Here is an 18857-nt window from a genome sequence, read left to right on the forward strand (position 1 = left end):
TTTTGTAAAAAAAACAAGCTGAAAATACCCTAACTCAGTGCTTGGATAATAATTCTGGGTGATTTCAACATTCAAGCTGAGGCCACTGCCATACTGCATCGGTTTTAGGGCAGGGGTTGGAATAGAAAGGTTGAAGACTGGAAATGAAAAGAGGAATGGATATCATTGCTTTACCCATTTTGCAAATGTTGGCCTTCTCTCCCTGCCTCTCATTTCAGCTTCACCGTTTCCTGAGAACTGTCCGCTTTAACAGCACTACCATGGAAGAAATATATTTTGATGAAGATCATCTGGTGGCCAGCTATGATATTGTGAATGTGGTTGTGTTTCCTAACAATACTGTTTTACGGGTGAAAGTTGGAAAGCTGGAGACCGAAGCCTCCTCAGGTGTACATCTGATTATTCACGAGGAGGCCATAGTGTGGCCCAACTGGTTTAATCAGGTGGGGAATATATCCTTTGTAAACAAAAACAAAAAAACCCCAAACTGATATAATTGTAGTTAAGAAAGTGAGCAGTGATTCTGGAGATCTCCAGTTCAAATGAACAATGAACAAGTTAGCGCATCTCAGCCTTAACCTCTCATTTGTTATTTGGAGATAATAAAGCTGGAATAAGATACTATGTTGATCATTTTTAACAACTACTTTGTAGCACCTTAAAAACTCAAAATGAATTATGTCACATGCTCTTATCTTCTGATATATTTTGTTTGGGTTTCCATCACTGTAGAAGGGTTTAGTACCTATAGACAAAGCAGAAACTCCTCAAACACTATTTGTTTTCTTGGCGCCCTTCAGACAAGGCCTCGTTCTACCTGTACAGAAAGCTGCCAACCTGGATCCAGCAAGGTGGTGCCGGAAGGACAGCCAATTTGCTGCTATAATTGTGACCCTTGTGTGGAAGGAACCATTTCTACCAACGCAGGTAAATGATTTTGAAGGAACAGCAGACCCTGGGAGACCGAGGAAGAGGTTAAAAATGAAAGGAGTCAAGCTAGGCCAGAAAAGAATCCTGGCACAATCGGAACGATTTGCAAAATGGAGATCCAGAACATCAAGGTGCTGATTTCTCACAACACCTTTACATTTTAAATCTTCAGTCCTTGAGAATCAGTTTCAGGGCAATAATTTGCCTAATACAATGTAGCCCCAAAGAGACTGGATCAGCTCCAATCTCTTCCTGTTCCGCAACAGACTGTCTCTGTGTCTGTTTGCGCCTGTTTGAGCTTCCTGAGAGCTTTGTCTGTGTTCCAAAGAGACTGAAGTTATAGCTTGTTCCCCTGCTAGGTACTCTCAGAAAGCTTCTGCTGCACCACATTCACCCATTAAAGTCACTGAACAGCATGTGGTCTGTGAAGGCTATTGACCGTAATAGGGTTGTACACCCCTACTCACCCACCCACCCACCCAGGCCCTAGGTTGCTCTGGATGGGCCATATCAGTGGCTGTCTCAACCCAATTTATCTCAAGCCCCCCATTTCCATGTCCTGAATCAGGACTTCAGTTGAATCCAGTGCATAGCCTTAGAACAGTTTTCAGATTTTTATGGCTGCAGTCTTTCAATGGCACAAAAATACATCTTGGTCATTTCGCCACAGCCACATTTCTTTTTCTGTCCAATCATGCTTTGTCCCGAGTTGTTACAATGGTATATAAATGCTGACTTCTAGTACTATTCCATTTTTCACTATTCAGTAAAACTCATCAGTGGGCTGGGCCTTCCAGACCATTGGCTGAAGAATTCTTTTTAGCCCCCCCCCCAATTGTTCCTGCTCCGATTTAGACATCGTTGCACCACATTTCTTGGCCAGTGTTTTGGAAGTTCATTTTTTAAAAGGAACTGGTTTCAGTTCAAGTTAATCCTTTTTATTCAAAATGAGCTGGTTCACTTCACGTTCAGTCAAGAGAACTTGTTTAGCTCACAAAGAGCTGGCCTTCCATGACTGACACCCAAGATGGCCTCTGACCTCTTCACCAGCCTCAACTTTTGCAGTTGGAGTCAGTTAGGGCCCTATCCTCTCAGGCCAGGTGGGAAAAGGTCTGCAAGGTGGGGAGCAGGTCCTCCAGGACTTACAACCAAGATGGCTTACCCTGTTTAATTTGTACCAGCCAGGAAACTGTTAAAGGGATTTCCAATTCACTTCTTTCTTTTAATGAAACCTAAGCGTAACGAAAGCTAAGAGTACGGGGGCAGTGGGGGTTGAACATGAGGATGAACTATAAATTGTTCAAAGTTCTAGCCTAGAATGAACTTAATGTATCATTAATTCACCCACAATTATGACAACTGTATTATTCAGATACAGTGGTACCTCGACTTACGAATTTAATCTGTTCCGAATGCACATTTGTAGGTCGAAAAATTTGTAAGTCGAAAAAAGCGATTTCCCCATAGGAATGCATTGGAAACGAAAAATTCTTAAAAAATTGTAAGTTGAGTAAACTGCATCTAAAATTCATAAGTCGAGTAAACCCCATCTAAAACCGCCAACGGATGTCCATTTGTAAGTCGAAAAATTCGTATGTTGAGTAATTTGTAAGTCACGGTACCACTGTATTTTTGAACTAGTTCAGCTGAACCAATTCATTCAAAGCAATAACTGCAGCCTTATGCAGCTCAACATCAACTCATTACCTGATGGGTAACTATTTCTCCTGGTGTTCAGCTATGCTCCTCATTCTATAGATCTGACAGGTTCTGGCAGCCTACCGCCATCCTAGATTTGTTTGAGATGTTGCACAGGATGTGAAGTAAAAGGCAGAATGTTGAGTAAAACTACACAAAAGCAAATCGAGCTGCCACATTTATGTAGGGAGATTCTTGATAATAAGAAAAAATATTGACATTTGATGTACTTAAATGATTAATTTCTTTCAGATGCAGATCGTTGTCATGATTGTCCAGAATATCAATACTCAAACGATGACAAACATGAATGTATCCCCAAGACTACAGTCTTCCTCTCCTATGAAGAACCTCTGGGGTTTACCTTGGCTTTCTTTGCCCTATTTTTATGCCTAACCACAAGTACTATTTTGGGAATCTTCATTAAAAACCAAGACACTCCACTAGTTAAAGCCAACAACCAAACTCTCACTTACATCCTCCTCGTTTCTCTTTTGCTTTGCTTTTTGTCTTCCTTTCTTTTCATTGGCCAGCCTCAAAAGGTCACCTGCCTTCTCCGCCAAAGCCTCTTCAGCATCATCTTCTCAGTCGCCGTCTCTTCTGTGCTGGCAAAAACTATAACTGTGGTTTTGGCATTCATGGCCACGAAGCCAGGGAACAGCATCCGGAAGTGGGTGGGGAAGAGTTTGGCAAACTCCATTGTCCTCTTCTGTTGCAGCATTCAGTTTGGCATCTGCATTGCCTGGATCGGAATCTCTCCCCCCTTTCCAGAACAGGACAAGAATTCGCAGGTCAGTCAGATAATACTGCAATGCAATGAAGGGTCCATCGCTATGTTTTATTGTGCCCTTGGCTACATGGGCCTTCTGGCTGCCATCTCTTTTACTGTAGCGTTCTTAGCCAGGAAGCTTCCCGGGGGTTTCAATGAAGCCAAGTTTATCACTTTCAGTATGCTAGTATTTTGCAGTGTTTGGGTCTCCTTTGTGCCAACCTACTTGAGCACCAAGGGGAAATACATGGTGGCTGTGCAGATCTTCTCCATCTTGGTTTCCAGTGCTGGGTTACTGGGTTGCATCTTCCTTCCCAAATGCTACATCATTGTTCTGAGGCCTAATCTGAATACAAAGGAGCACCTAATGATGAAAAGGAAAAAATAGGGTTGTCTAAAATGTAGGCCCCAATCCCATTTCAGAGGTGCACATGAGGAGCCAACAAATTCAGATATTTGGGGTGTGGGGGTGTTTTAAACACATTTAAAACCTTAGTATGACACAGCCATTTTTCCTGAGAGCAATTCCCCCTGAAAAATCATCTACTGTTGTTTCTAGGGGCATTCTGGGTAAAATGTCAAACATGCAGCAGGGAGACTTTGATTTACTTTCATTATTTCAATGGAAAACATAGGTTTCTCATTAAAATGTGACTTTATTACAATAAAATGTTAATAAAACAGAAACACTGAGCAGGACCAAGGCCATGTTAGTCCCTAGTTGACCTCCGAAACCTCTTCCAGGCACTATTGTATTTCAATAATTTGTTGGAAGCCGCCCAGAGTGGCTGGGAAAACCCAGCCGGGTGGGCGGGGTACAAACAAACAAACAAATAAATATTGGAAACTTCTCCTGAAGACTCAAGGCTGTGGCTTAACTGTTAAGCACCGATAACTACCCAAATAGATCTGTCAAAAGGAACATATATTTGTATGAATGAGTCTTGGTAGATAGATTTGGGTACTGGGAATGCTCAACATGTCAAAAGAGTGTTTTGGCAACTCAGAAAAGACTGTTCAGCCGACATTATCAACCTTTGCAACTGACAGCCTTGTAAATATTCCTGAATCATATGTTTTCTGCTCATGTCATGATTTTACCTGTACAACCCGTTTCAGTGACGTTTCAGTGACAATTATATGGGCGGCCCTTTGGACACCGACCAAGTGTTCAAAATCTTTGACACACTTGTGATTGGGGTTCTTCTCTTCTGAGGTGAGAAATCTCTTTTGCAGCAGATCAACAAATGATCAAGGCTTTCAGATATACTTGGTTGAGAACCTCCGGTTTTGTTTTCCTTCATCTCTGACTGACTAGAGAGCTTAAGGGACTCTGAGCCCATTTGAAATCAAGGGAGATTGTATTTTTATTTTTGCTCACAATATTGTGTGTCGCTTCGAGTTGCCATGGCAAAAAGTGACTAATAAATATAATAAGTTGTTGTTGTTAGTAGCTTTTCTCACAGTGACCCATTAAAAGCAAAATAAAAAGCTAAAAACACAACTGTAGAGACAATAGCAGGACTTACAGAGCTTGCCTTACTCAAAGAGGCCACAATGCAACCTTTCAAATTAAGGGCCAAAAGTCTGAGTAAAGAGAAACGTCACTGTATGATGTCTAAGATGGTGCCAGACATGCCTCCACAAGGAGAGCATTTCACAAGCAGGGGGCCACCACTGAAAGGCCTGGTTTTGGGGTTGCCACCCTCCAAACATCCTATGGAGGGGGCACATGCTGGGCCCCGATTATGTTTGCAGGGTCTGGGTTGGTTCATGGAAGCAAAGGTGGTACTTGAGGTGCTGGGGTCCTGAGCTACATCAGGCTTTAATAGGTCAAAACTGGCACTTTGAATTGAACCTGGAAACTAATTGATAGCTAGTGCAGTCATGCTGGCAGCAGTGTCTTGTGTTCAGACTACCCTGCCAAAGTCAACAATCTGGTGACAGGAATGAACCATCTCCAAGTGGAACTTTAAAGCCAGCTGCAGAATACAGGCAGGAACAGAGAGGTTTAGATTTGACGCAGGCTGAGCAGAGGCCAGAGCTGCCAGCGCTGATTCGCTCTGACCTTGGACGGCCAGTTGCCAAGGGAACAACTGAGAGCAGGCTGGAACACAGCCAAAGCTCTCAGGAAGCTCAAACAGGCACGAACAGACCCAGAGACAGTCTTGCAGAACAGGAAGAGGTTGGAACTGATCCAGTAAGTCCAAAGAGTCGACGAATGGGAGGGCTGCTGGACAGGAAGCAAAACAAGAGATGTAAGGGGCGAAGGTTCAATATGTTCTGTAGGAACCGGAAGGAGGCTTCAGAAGGGTCATCTTGAGTTGGCAGCTTTGTTAGAACTGTCCGGAGCGATCTGTTTGTTTTTGCAATAAATCCTCCTTTTTAATTACCTATGCTTACTGTGTTATCAAGCACCAGCATCCAATTCTGAATCATCTTCAAAGGTAGTCTCACATATAGCATATTGCAGTAGTCTAACCTAGAGATTAGACAATGGAAGTTAAGCTATCTCCATCCAGGTAGCAGTGCAGCTGGGACACCAGCTGAAGCTGATAGAAGCTGGTGGAAGGCACTCTGCACCACCAAGGTCCCTTCAGCCTCATGCAACCATAAAGGATCCAGAAGGAGCTCCAAGCTATGGAGCTGCTCCTTCAGGCGGAGTGTAACCCCATCCAGAACAGGCAACATCCCATCAATCCAATCTAGGGAACTACCCACTAACAGTGCGTCAGTGTTGTCTGGATTAAGCATCAATTTATTGGCTCTCATCCAGTCAAATGCTAAGCAAGACATTGATCTACCATTTCCTCTGTCACACCTGCAGATGTAAAGTAGTGTGTCACCAACATATTGCTGACAAAGTGCTCCAAAACATCTGATGACCCCAGAGCCGTCTATCCCAAACGGCTTAGTGGTGCATTGCACGAGGGCGCCGGCCTCTCAAGGGTCTCAGGGGTGCCCCAGCAAGTTGTGGAGCTGTGCAGCTTTGCTGGTGGCCTCCCCTTTCCCTGCACACCTGCCACCTGTGCCCTGTCAACCATATGGCTGGCAGGTATGCAGCTTCCTTCCCAAGCCTCTGCGGGAGGAGAGCGATCCCTGCAGAGGCTTAGGATGGAAGCTGCGCCCCGCCAACTATATGGCTGCTGGGCACACAGCTTCCCTCCCAAGCCTCTGCGGGGATTGCTTCCCCCCCCCATGGCTGGCAGTGCACAGCTTTGCCCCCCGCCACTATTCGTGGTAATTTGGGGGCGCTGAGCGGATATTTGCAGCCCGGCACCACATCTGCTAAAGACAGCCCTGGATGACCCCATTCAGTGGTTTCATGTTCATTTTGCACAGCATGAGGGATCAACTTGAATCCCGTGGAACCCCACACGTGGTCAAAAATGCACGCCAAGCACCATTCTCTGAAAATCACCATCCAGGTAGGCCCTGAACCACCACAGAGAAGCGCTGCCCACCAACAACTTGGACATCTGCTCCAGCAGAACACGTTTGGTATTGAAAGCCATTGAGAGATCAAGAATAATTAACTGGGACATGCTCTCTCCCAGCAGAAGTCATCATACAGGGCAATCGAGGCAGTTTCTATACCAAAACCAGGCCTGGGACAATTCAGTCTCAGACTATTGTTTGAGAAACACTGGGTTAACTTTTCAATTCTCATGCAAACCAGACACCCCCCTTTTAAAGGCTCATTTGACCTCGAGAGCTGAGGACCCTCCAGAATCTGGCACATCAAGGGTGTAAAAGGCCACAAAGAAAAACAAAGAGGACATACGTATATTGTATCAAAAAGGGAATTCACATATTTATGAAAGAAGTCTGGAGGGTCAAAGTTACTAACACCTCCACTAAACAGTAGTCCAAGTTTGCTGCCCTGTCAATTGTTTAGTTAGAAAGCATGACATAGCTCAGGCTGAAGTTTTGCAGATATGTTTTCTTCTGCCGTGCACCTGCGCAAGGACCCTCAGAGAAAGCGTACAACTTTGGGGAGGTGATTATATGTCCCCTGCAATTATCAAAATCATTGTGATTTATGTTGTGTCCCTGTGACCAAAATTCAACAGGGTTTTTCCATAGGTGACTTTTGAGGTCAATACTACTACTACTACTACCACCACCACAGAGGAACCAAGAATCACTGATAACTTCTTGCTCCATAATTGTAAGGAGAGCAACATGAATATATTTAGTGGGCTAGTAAGGATGAGGGCTGGGATTTAGACCAACAGACATGGTCTGACAGCCTGATGTTTCATTACATCTCCTTTAACACACAAGCCAGAGGTGGCATCTTCCTCTGCAAAGTCAAGCATAGGATGAGGCTTGCAAGGCGATTCTGTTTTTCTTTGCAGATTGGAGGGTGCCTCTAGCTTGCTTGTTTCTGCCGAAAATGACACTGCTGCTGCTATTGCTTTATTTGCACTTGGGGTTAGCAACGAACAGACCCAGAGATTTCTCGAGCCTACGAATGTCTCCAAATAATTATTACAGACCAGGAGACTACTTTATTAGTGGAGTTATACCTGTGAGGACAGCTGTGTACCCGACACATGCTTTCAGGTCTGACCCTGTCCACGACTTCTTCCCGTAAGTGTTGTTTGCTCTTAGCTTTTAAATGTCCTCAGCCAATTCTGATCTTCCATGCAACTGCCCGTCCTTGTAAACTGCTTTGAGGTTTGCACTAATAGGGAACTCATTCTCTGAGTGTAGATTCTTATATAGAAAAAAGCAACATCATTTAGACATAACGGAAGGTTTCATTTGGCTTGGGTGAATCCCAGCATTTGGAAAAACACACATTTATTTATTTATTTTAAAAGGAAAAAAATCTATGGGAAGCTTAGTGGACACAGAATGCAGGCAGAGTGCTGTTGGTAAGATTGTTGGAGGGATCGACTGGCATATCCAGGAAAGGGGCGTGATTGGCTGGCTACAATCCTGATCAGAAGGACTCTACATGGCAACACATTTGAAAAGAAGTCACAGAGAGTTACTTGGTTACAGTGTTCTTGGAAATAGGGTTGAGTGAACCTGACAATTTCAGTTTCTCCTTTTTCCATCTATAAGTTTGGTTCTCCACATTTCCATCTCAGTTTAATACAATTTCTCTCTCCTCTCCACTTGGAAGTAAATCTCACTGTGACTCTTCACTCAGAAGCAAGTTCCTTTGTGTTCAGTAGGACATAATCAGTCGTACTGATTTATAGAGATTAAAACTGGAAAGAAATCCAGGTATAAAATGAACAGGAAACCCCCCCCATAAATTGCTAGAGATGGTTGGACAGTGTTCTCGAAGCGACTGGCATGAGTTTGGCCAAACTGCGGGAGGCAGTGAGGATAGGCGTGCCGGGCGTGCTCTGGTCCATGGGGTCATGAAGAGTCGGACACGACTGAACGACTGAACAACAATCACCACAATTTCCATCTGATCTGTAAATCCCTTTAAATACCTTGGTGACAAAACATATATAGATTGATTGATGGTTAGTAATAAGTTAATTTAGATAAGTTAAGATGTTATTTGATTTGGATTAAGGATAATGGTGAATGAATGTCAAAATAGTTACAAAGTTACTAAAGTAAATTTGTACAGAACGCAGATGAGAGAACGGGGGAAGTCCCCAAGTAAGATTTGAAATAAGATTTAAATAATAATTAATTGGTGTGTTCCAGTGTTCATGTGTTGTTAGGTATGTATAAGTTCCTTTCTTTTTCTTTGCTTTGTTTTGTTATTGTAATTGTAGTGTTTTTTATATTTGTATTTGTATTTTTTAGATTGTATGTTCTTATTTGTTGTTTAATGTGGAAAACCAATAATTTTTTTAAAAAAACATATATAGATTTAACTTGATAGATCCTTGTAGGTATCAGTGGAGTTTATTAATAGTTAATTAATAGTTAATTAAATCTTTCCTGGCTTGCCATGTTTTGTGGGGAAAGCAGAGGGAAGCATTCTCTAAAGGACTGTTCTTTTTATAAATGTTCCAAATACAGCTTCTTCTTTTTTTAGTATTTGAAGAAGTGGATAACTATCTTAAAGTTTCGGGGAAACTGATATAGCTCCAATTAGCCAAACTACACACACACACACACACATATGCAAAAGAGATCTGTCTTTTTCTTGTATATACAGATGGTTGCATATTACTTGTTGGTTGAGACTTTAATCAGAGATATAACTAAGCCATGGAGAATTATAGAACAAGATTTCTCCTTCCTCTCCTGGTATTATGAAACACCACAGGACCTGACAGTTATGATTATATGAAACATTCCAATTGTTTTTCATTCCAGAATGTTGGAAAGGAACTTCCAGCACGCCCTGGCTATCTTCTTTGCCATTAATGAGATCAATGAAAACCCAGAGCTCTTACCCAATATCACCCTTGGCTACAGCATCTATGAAAACTGCTTCAGCGTCAGGAATACTTATGAAGCCACCATAGACCTGTTCTCTACCAGACATTGGATGGTCCCTAATTTCAAGTGTGGGAGGCAAGGAAAACTCCTGGCTGTTATTCAAGGAGGGGGCTTTGAAACCTTTTTCCAGATGGCAACCATGCTAGATGTTTACAAGGTCCCTCAGGTATGGAGGCAGGTTGCCAAACACAACAGGCATGCACATATATTGAAGGGTGATCTTCTCTTTAGGGTCAGCCGGAGAGAGATCTCTCATCAAAGCAGAACCACACGAGTTCTGGCACTGGCCAGCAGTGGATGGCAGCAGCATCTGAGCCCCAGAGTAGATTGGAGCCGCCATTTACATTTCTTGTTATAACCTCAAATTCTCCATATGTTGCAATGTTCCGGGGCATTTTCGGAAATTGAAGTGGAAACTGCCATTTTAGTTTCCTACAATGCCAAACCTCTTCCATCTGTAATCAATAAAGTTTTGGCCTGATTTGACCCAAATGCAAGTGGTCATGCCTCCTTATTTCATTGTGCTAGATTGGAGTCAGCAAACTTTTTCAGCAGGGAGCCGGTCCACTGTCTCTCTCAGACCTTGTTGGGGGGCCCGGACTATATATTGAAAAAAATATATTAACGAATTCCTATGCCCCACAAATAAGCCAGAGATGCATTTTAAATAAAAGGACATATCCTACTCATGTAAAAACACACTGATTCCCAGACCGTCCACAGGCTGGATTTAAAAGGTGATTGGGCTAGATCTGGCGCCCGGCCCTTAGTTTGCCTACCCATGTGCTAGATTTTTTTTGGGGGGGGGACACGCCCGGGCACACAAATACAGAAATCCAAAGGGGGGGGAATCCAACCTTCACACCAAAAATAAATATAAACAAAAACTTTAAAAAAACACATATTAACAACACAAATTTACCAATAATTAATATTCTAAATTACCAATCATTAACATTTCAATCTTTTGAGGTGACTTTCGTCCACCACAATACAAGTCATATTTTTCCTTTCTTAACCGCCTTCTTTAGATGTTTCTCATTTCTTGGTATTATATGATTTATTTATAGTAACTGTTCTGTATTTTGCAAAAATTAATCAAAGCATAATAAAGGTTTTACTTGGGAACAATGTTTTTTTAAGTAAATTCTATAACACTCCCATTTTTTACTGAAATTTTGGGTTGTTCAATTCCTTGTTATTTCTGTCATTTTAGCAAGCTCAATATATTCAAATAATTTTATCTGCCACTCCTCTCCCTTCCATTTTCTGGCAATAATCATTCTTGCCACAGTTGTGGCATGCACTGTAATAATATCCTCCTTTTGTCACTTGGAATATATGGTGTAAGTAAACCCAAAAGAAAAGCTTCCGGTTTTTAAACAATTGTTTCTTTAAACATTTTTTTCAGTTCTTCATAGATACTATCCTAAAAGTTTCTAATTTTCTTACATCCCCACCACATATGCAACATTGTCCCTTCTGCCTGCTTGCACCTCCAACATTTATTTGAGTTTGTTTCATACAACTTTGCTATGCCACCGATAGAACATTTTTATAAAGTTTTCTTTTAGTGTGTAGCACACTGTAAGTTTTAAATCTCTGATCCATAAATTTCCCCAGGCATCCATCTGTATGGTATGCCCAAAATCTTTTGCCCATTTAATCGTAACTCCTTTCACCTCTTCATCTTTTACTTCCCAGTCAAGTAATAGTCTATACATTTTAGATAACACTTTCTTATTGTTATTTGCTTCTCCACGCTGTTTCCTCAACAACTTGGGACCAGTTTTCCTCCAAGATTGACACACTCCATGAGTCTCCTCTTGGCCCCTTTGATTGGCAGAATTGAACTTTATTTTTACAGGTGCCACATAATACCTGGCTTGCATCTGTAAGAACTTGATTGTTCAGTGTGTCAGCAAGAAAAATGGAGCCAAATGACTCCATCTGAAGAAGTGTGCATGCACACGAAAGCTCATATCAAGAACAAACTTAGTTGGTCTCTAAGGTGCTACTGGAAGGAATTTTTTATTTTATTTTGTTTTGACTATGGCAGACCAACACGGCTACCTACCTGTAACTGGAGCCAAACGAGTTCAGTTTGGGAAACTTTGTCCAGAGCACAGGTGCAAGGCTGTACTCCAGAAACAGCTCTGCAAAGGTAGTAGAGCATAGGATGATTACAAAGAAATGTCAATAATTTGATATCCATCTAGCTGGGAGTAAGTTCAACTGAACTCAGTGTGAAATGTGTAAGGTTGCGCAGCTAAGCAGAAGCAGAAGCATTATTTCCCACACTAAACATTGATTCCTTTCCTACTAGCTCACTTATGGCTTTGTCAACAATATTCTGAATGATAAATCCCAGTTTCCCTCTTCCTACTGGATGAGCCCAAAGGAATCTCAACAGTACATGGGAATAGTGAAATTGCTCCTCCATTTCAGGTGGATGTGGGTCGGTCTCATTGCTCCGAAGCATGATGGTGGAGATTGGTTTTTGAGAACCATGAAGACAACATTCTTTGGGAATGGCATTTGTGTAGCCTTCACAGATAGGATTCAACAACTATTTGCTGCTGACTTGCATGTTTTACACAGAACACCTTCATATTTGGAAGCACACCTTACACAGAGAAAAGCTAACGTGATCATTTACTTTGGGGATTCTGACTCCATGTTTCTGTTGCCTGTCATACTGAACAAGATTGAAGAAGGAAAACAGACCCCTGTGGGGAAAGTCTGGGTCTCCACAGCTCTGTGGGGTTTCACCTTAAGCACATCTTTTGCATTCTGGGATGTCAAATCCTTCCATGGCGCATTGTCCTTTTCCATCCTAACAAACAAGAGGTCAAAATTCCAAGACCACCTATTGATTCAAGATGAATATTTCCTCGATCAGTTTTGGTCAGAAGCATTTGATTGCTCTGATTCCAGTCACAGGTGGTCAAGAAAAACCTGGAAAATATGTACGGGGAAGAGAAAGTTTGACGATTTCCCCACACATTGGCTTGAGGAACGAATGTCTGCTGAGAGCTACAATGTTTATAATGCAGTCTATGTTGTGGCGCATGCCTTCCATGCTCTCATCACATCTGTATCTAGCCACATGATGCCTGCAGAAGACCGAAGAGTGGATTTTCTGAGCATAAACCCATGGCAGGTAAGAGGGAGAGGGAGAGGGAGAGGGAGAGGGAGAGGGAGAGGGAAAGAGATCCATTGTAGGTGAATTTTAAAATCAAATTTTATATATCAGTGCTAGGGGTCAACTCTAAGGTTTTGTGTTCATGTAGAATTTTCTTTCAGTTACAGGTAGGTAGCCGTGTTGGTCTGCCATAGTCAAAACAAAATAAAAAATAAAAAAATTCCTTCCAGTAGCACCTTAGAGACCAACTAAGTTTGTCTTGGTATGAGCTTTCGTGTGCATGCATGATTTGACCCATTTCAATTCTCTTGTCCCACATAAAACAAGAGTCTACTGTTAACTGCCATAACTGAAATCTTTAGAGGTTTTTTGTTTGTTTTTTAAAAAAAGAATCTGTAAGTCTAATTCCTCTTGGAAGACTACCACTGAACAAACAGTCATTATAACTTTTCTGGGAGAAAAATAACAGGTTCCCCACCATTTTCACACCAAAAAGATGTTCATACCATAAGAACATTCTTTTATTTAATGTTTAATTAACAAATTTCTTCACAGGTAACCTCTGCGAATCACTTTTCTAGTGAAGTGTGTGTAGCTGTAGAACTGAGCAAAGCAATTGTTTTCATAAATTCTCCCCTCCCGCCAAAAGACCATAGATCCAACACTTGTTTTCACTTGTTTCCACATTTGTTCCCACATTCAAGGATGACCTCTGTTTCTTTCAAATAAATTTTTAAAAATGGAGATTGGGATGGAAGAAGGGATGAATCCAATTCATTTACAGATATTGAGATTCTTTCTCTTTCTTATTAGCTCCCCCCTTTTCTGAGAAGCGTCTGTTTCAACAGTACTACCAAGGACGAGGTGCATTTTGACGAGGATAGGGAGCTGGTGGCCGACTACGATATTGTGAATTTGGTCACATTTCCTAACCAAACTGCCGTAAGAGTTAAAGTGGGGAAGTTGGAGACCAAGGAGTCCTCGGGTCTAGAGATGACCATGGACGAAGAGGCCACTGTGTGGCCCAAATGGTTCAACCAGGTGCGGAGTAGATTTGTGTTTTATGCTGTAGTGTAGTAGCTAAGAGCACAAGCCAAGAGCTGGAAGATCTATATTTCAAATTAAAAGTGAATGTAAAAGCTGGTCTCAGCTGCAACCTCACATTTATTATTTAAATATAATAATGCTGTATGGACCATCAAGAAGGCTGATCGCCGAAGAATTGATGCTTTTGAATTATGGTGCTGGAGGAGACTCTTGAGAGTCCCGTGGACTGCAAGAAGATCAAACCTATCCATTCTCAAAGAAATCAGCCCTGAGTGCTCACTAGAAGGACAGATCCTGAAGTTGAGGCTCCAGTACTTTGGCCACCTCATGAGAAGAGAAGACTCCCTAGAAAAGACCCTGATGCTGGGAAAGATGGAGGGCACAAGGAGAAGGGGACGACAGAGGATGAGATGGTTGGACAGTGTTCTCGAAGCGACTGGCATGAGTTTGGCCAAACTGCGGGAGGCAGTGGAGGATAGGCGTGCCTGGCGTGCTCTGGTCCATGGGGTCATGAAGAGTCGGACACGACTGAACGACTGAACAACAACAACAATGCTGTATGATTACTGTGTTGATATAAATGATATAGACAGTGCTTTTTTCTGGGGGTACGTAGGGGTACACATACCCCTAAACATTTTGTGAATCTCAAGTTTGGCCTCATTGAGGAGCAGTATTTCAATATGAGTAGAAAAATGAGAATACCCCTAAACATTTTTTAAAGGAAAAAAAGCACTGGATATAGATATAGATCATTTTTTAAGGCAAGAATGCGGAACCAGATCCAGTTGCTCTGCCATCTAGTCTATCACTTGCTTCAGGAAACAAAGGGGGATTTTGGTTTTCTAAGACACAGACCCATCGGAGCAGGATGGTATAGTACCAACAGAGAATGCAGGAGCTCCTAAAATATTGTTTGTTTTCTTGATGCCCTTTAGACAAGGCCCCATTCCACATGTTCAGAAAGCTGCCAGCCTGGATCCAGCAAGGTGGTGCCAGAAGGACAGCAAATTTGCTGCTATAAATGCGCCCCATGCATGGAAGGAGCCATTTCCAGTCACACAGGTAAAACAGTTTTGAAGGAAAAGCAGGCTCTGAGGGGTGAAGAGCAGATTCACTGTGAATGTAATCATGCTAGGTCTGAAAAGAGACATTTGGAAAGAAATTTCAAGATTTGTCTTGAGTTGTTTCAGTGGTGCTACACTGCCAATCACAAAATTGCAGTGGCAGAAAAGCTGTGAATAGACTTCACCCCGATTCGATTTGTGGTCATGACTTGAAAATCTGGATGAGACCTGATTCTTTCCAGACCTGATCTGACCTGCAGTGGATTCAAATCCAGGTTGTGATCCAGTAAATACAAATCTCCTGAAAAGCCAATTGACTTGCACTGCAAAACCAAAATGGCAATTGATTTCTTCTTTTAAAAAAACAGAGATATGAAATTTTCAGTCACAGCAGCCCCCGCAGAGGGGAATAGTTTGCTAAATTTTGTATATGCCGAACGGTGTACAATATACTCACAAGGCAGACATACCCACACACAAACACAAGATTAAATGCTGAGACAGACACAGAAAACTGAACCCATCTGTAAAGAAACCTTGCTTAAAAACTAGAGTCGAGATTGGAAGGGGTAGGGGAATACTAAGACACAGATAACAAACTTTTTAAAGGATGGTACTGGGATTGATTGGGAAAGGACAGGAAACAAGCACAAGTTGAACAAATGTCACCCAATTCTACCAACCATTTCCCAAGAGAACTTAAAAGAGTTTACCACCTCCCCATGTATGCCGAGCACTGTTGTCCTTATATGGTGTTGTAATTAATAATTGCAACAGTTTGGAGGCAGTTTGTCGGGATTTCTCAGAGATTGGGGTACTCGTTAGCACAAACTACTACATATTGATTCAGGAAAACCTGATCCACTCTTTAGTAATTTGTAGCTGCTTCAGCCTAAACAGGACAGGGCACAAATTGGTATGAGTCAGTTCACAATTTGGCCAAATCTGCTGCCCAGCCCTAAGTTCCAGTATTATTCAGTTCTTGACTTCCACAGAAGACTACATAACAGGACTGGGCCTTCATGAAAACTGGCTGAAGTATTCATTGTTTCAGCTTGTGCACCATGTATCTTAGCAACCCATTATCTTCTGAGCAGCTATTTCCCCAAGACAGAATTCCCTAGGAAATCTATTTGCATCCTATCATCTCTGAGGTGTTGCTTAGGAACTGCAGTACAATTCAGAATATTGAATAAAATTACTAAAAAGAAAAAAATGCTCCATTTAGGTAGGGAATATATTGATGATACAGAAATTTCTGGGGTTTGATGTATGAAAATAATGTTTTCTTTCAGATGCAGATCATTGTCTTGAGTGTCCAAAAGATCAATACTCAAACAGTGAGAGGGATCAATGTATCCCCAAGACTATAGTCTTCCTCTCCTACGAAGAACCACTGGGGATTACCTTGGCTTTCTTTGCCCTATTCTTGTGCCTAATCACAAGTACTATTTTGGGAATCTTCATTAAAAACCAAGACACTCCACTTGTTAAAGCCAACAATCGAAACCTCACTTACATCCTCCTTGTTTCTCTCCTGCTTTCCTTTTTGTCCTCCTTTCTATTCATTGGCCAGCCTCAAAAGGTCACCTGCCTTCTCCGCCAAACCATCTTCAGCATCATCTTCTCGGTCGCCGTCTCTTCTGTGCTGGCAAAAACTATAACTGTGTTTTTGGCATTCATGGCCACAAAACCAGGGAACACCATTAGCAAGTGGGTGGGAAAGAGTTTAGCAAATGGCATTGTCCTCTTTGGTTCTGTCTTTCAGTTTGGCATCTGTATTTCCTGGGTTGGAATTTCTGCCCCATTCCCAGAACTGGACATGGATTCCCAGATCAGACAGATAATACTGCAATGCAATGAAGGGTCCATTGCTATGTTTTATTGTGCCCTTGGCTACATGGGCCTTCTGGCTTCCATCTCTTTTACTGTAGCGTTCTTAGCCAGGAAGCTCCCTGGGGGTTTCAATGAAGCCAAGTTTATCACCTTCAGCATGCTGGTGTTTTGCAGTGTTTGGGTCTCCTTTGTGCCAACCTACTTGAGCACCAAGGGGAAATACATGGTGGCTGTGCAGATCTTCTCCATTTTGGCTTCCAGTGGTGGGCTCCTGGGTTGCATCTTCCTTCCCAAATGCTACATCATTGTCTTAAGGCCTGATTTGAATACAAAGGCACACTTAATGATGAGAAGGAAAGATTAAGGTTGTGTCAAATGTATTGCTCAGCTAAATTTCAGAAGTATTGTATGTGTGTATGTATGTGGACTTTCAGACTTGTTCAAAACTTTTTTTAAAATCATGGAGTAGCCATCTTCCTTCCAAGGAATGTATCTGAGTAAATTCCTTGTCACAATGTAGAAGAAGAAGAGGAGGAGTTTGGATTTGATATCCCGCTTTATCACTACCCGAAGGAGTCTCAAAGCGGCTAACATTCTCCTTTCCCTTCCTCCCCCACAACAAACACTCTGTGAGGTGAGTGGGGCTGAGACTTCGGGGAAATGTGACTAGCCCAAGGTCACCCAGCAGCTGCATGTGGAGGAGCGGAGATGCGAACCCGGTTCCCCAGATTACGAGTCCACCACTCTTAACCACTACACCACGCTGGCTCTCTGGAACTCCTGGTTTGGGGGGCATTAAAAAAGAGGTTTAAATTCAACAGCACCCAGGCTGCTGATTTCTGCCTACCTGCTCTGTTCTATAAGTGATGGGGGGGGTGGGGGTCTTTATCACCTTGTAAGCACTCCACATTAAGTGTTGTAGTTTTTGCACTTCCTGAAATTTACAGAAATTCTCTATTCCTCCTACAAGGAATGTAGACAGGGAGAGATTTTCAGTCCATTCAAATTAGACTGGAAGGTGCTGAAGGGAGGGACCTGTTTTTTGTGGCAGTGATACTACGCTGTAAACTCTCACCTATAGCACTGGTGCTTTGTAAATATAGTAACAATTTCGACAGATAAAAGCCTTCAATTTAAAACAAAAGGGGTGAAGTTCTTCACATTTATTTATCCTCCACCCCCAAATGTAAATTGTATGTTAAGAATTCTCTCTTAACTTCTGCACAATGGAAGCAGTAAAGATACAACGCAGTCTCACAATTTAGACTCTGTAGTTATACTTTCTCTTGGTTTTTCAGCTCCTCTTTCTCTAAGGACAATAATGATTAAACTGATTACATTGTGGAGGCACTGGACACCTTGGTGCACACTGAGAACCTTCTTTTTCAGGAGCCAGTGGTGGCAAAGGAAATTGCTTGCCAGGGTTGTCCAAAGGCATTTTTTTCTGCCTTAGGCAAAAGACAAGATGACACTTATGGTCAGCTGCTAGTCACCCACAGCTCCACTAAACATAGTCCAAGTTCAGTGCCCTTGCAATTGTCCCATAGGAAAACGTGCCATGACTTGGGTGAACTTTTGCAAACATGTTTTCTCCTGCTGTGCACCTGTGCATTTGCTTCAGAGAGAGCGTGCAAAGAGGTGATTATACACCCCCTGCAATTATCAAAATCATTGTGATTGATACCTGTCCCTGTGATCAGAATTCCAGAGCACTTTTCCAGAGGTCACTTTTGAGCATTATCAATAAATAAAATTAATTTGAACCCAAAAATATCAATTATTTCTTCCACCAAATTTGGATAGAGGGAGGTATATATATATGGCTAATAAGGATGAGGACTTGCATAATCAGAGGTGGTCTGTGGGTCTGATGTTTGACTGCATCTCCATTAGCCCCAGATGACAGACTTTGAAGTCAGATACAGGATGAGGCTTG

The sequence above is a fragment of the Lacerta agilis genome, chromosome 2 (assembly GCF_009819535.1).
Source record: "Lacerta agilis isolate rLacAgi1 chromosome 2, rLacAgi1.pri, whole genome shotgun sequence".
Taxonomy (NCBI): Eukaryota; Metazoa; Chordata; class Lepidosauria; order Squamata; family Lacertidae; genus Lacerta; species Lacerta agilis.